We start from the raw sequence: 2,168 nt of genomic DNA, 5'->3' as shown, positions 1-2,168 counted from the left end.
ATCAGCAGTCTGTGGTTCTGACTCTTGTTTACGATAATTGAGATACAAACTTTGGTTGTTTCTACTGAAATCCCACTTCTGTTTGCATGTTAATTTGTAGGCTCAGCTGTTGTTCCATTATAGGTAATTCAGTGGCTATGTTTAAATGACAGTAGTTTTAAATCAGATGTTTTCAGGTATGCATGGTTATTCTCCTCTAGAAGAAACATTCATTATTTTTCTTGGACACTTGCAGGAGTGGAAATTTCTCCTTCCCAAATAAACACCAATCAGCAATAAATATGTAACTAATCAAGGAAACCTGAAAATACAAGTATGAACTTCATTCACATGCTGTGATGTGAACTTCTCACATCTGGTCTGTGAATTAGGAAAAGCTTGCCGAACCCAAGTAGGTTTGCCTCTGGATTGCCCTTTACCTGGTCCTATATTTCAGCTGTTCCTCAGAAGGAATCTCAAGGCATAGTTACAGACTTCTAAGTCACAAGTTCTTAAACTATCTGCTGGCAGAGCAAATGAGGGGGTTTTGGATACTGCTTGCATAGGGACAACTCTACCCTACTGAGGCATAGTCAATGACCTGTAATTTGAATTCAGATAAATATTGTCTTGTTTATGTGTGACTCCTGCTGGCTTCCCCAACTTACCTGGGGAGCCTAGTAACAAATCCCAGAAAGGCTGGTGAGGAAGCTAGATAATTAAGCCCTCCTAGGGTTAAATAGGATAGATAAGAAAGGTGGTGAAAAGAAGCTGGCTGACAGGTAGCTACTCTCTGAGTGTTGAAAGACTGGCTGTACTGAGGCAGGGAGATTCCTCAGTGTTTCTGGATGCAGTTCTGAAGCACTAAGCCACTGACTTTGATTTCCTGCAAAACTGTAACCAACATAGTAACAGAGTGATTTCACGGATCTGTTTTGGGCCAAGGCCACACCAAATACATTTTTACAAATGTTTTCAATATCTTATAGTCAATATTCAAATTCCCCTAAATAGTGTTCTGTTTGTAATATTTTCCTGGCTCGAATTCAAATTATTGCTAAAGACAGAAAGAATGAAAGAGAGAGAGAGAGAGAGAGAGAGAGAGAGAAGGAAGGAAGGAAAGAAAGAGAAAAGAAAAGAAAAGAAAAGAAAAGAAAAGAAAAGAAAAGAAAAGAAAGAAAAGAAAAAACAGGTCAGGTGTGGTGGTACACACGTTTAATTCCAGCACACAGAGGCAGAAGGGCATATCTCTGTAAGTACAAGGGCAGCCTAGTCTACATAGAAAGTTCCTAGACAGCCAGAGTGACATTGAAGGAAACTGCTCCCCCACTCTGCACAAAAAGAATGAATATAATGAAAACATATAATTTTATCCTCTCTAAATCTTGCTTTTTATTTGTTGCATGGTATAGTTTGTTGAAGAAATCACTGTTACTCCTGAAAAGATTTCATATCCTGCATTTTGTAAATCTTTGTTAGGGTCGCTTCTTTTCGTGCTTGCTTATAATAGGCTGTTGTGTCCTTTGTGTGCATCCTGAAAATTGATAAGCAGATCTTACACTTTTATCAGATTTAGGTTGAGTAAATTAGTGTTGTGTGTTTGGTGAAACTACAACACCCAGAACACACCAAGTTTTCTTAACCCGAGCACCTTTATTGATTTGAACAGCAAACTGACTTGGTAAAGACTCAGAACAGACGCGAGAGCTGAGCAGGTTTTAAACCCCAAAACCAAAAGAAATATGTTTAAGGGCACCACAAGCTGGAACCCCACAAGCAGGTGGACCCTCTAAGACTACACAGGAGGGAACAATAACACAGTATCTTCTTAATATAGGTTTCATGGAACAGGAAATAAGAAATAAGTCAATTTTTTTGCAGTTGAAACATGAAAAGGATGAAAAATAAAGAAAAAAAGAAAAGAAAACAAAAAAAGAAAAGAAAGAATGCATCTGAGCCCTTGGCTTGACCTTTTTTTTTTTTTTTTTTTTTTTGGTTTTGTTTTGTTTTTTTGGTTTTGTTTTTTTTTTTGTTGTTTTTTTTTTTTTTATTAACTTGAGTATTTCTTATATACATTTCGAGTGTTATTCCCTTTCCCGGTATCCGGGCAAACATCCCCCTCCCCCCTCCCCTTCCTTATGGGTGTTCCCTTCCCAACCCTCCCCCCATTGCCGCCCGCCCACCACCAG

The sequence above is a fragment of the Rattus norvegicus genome, chromosome 4, assembly GCF_036323735.1.
Source record: "Rattus norvegicus strain BN/NHsdMcwi chromosome 4, GRCr8, whole genome shotgun sequence".
NCBI lineage: Eukaryota > Metazoa > Chordata > Mammalia > Rodentia > Muridae > Rattus > Rattus norvegicus.
Note: the sequence above shows the minus strand (reverse complement) of the source record.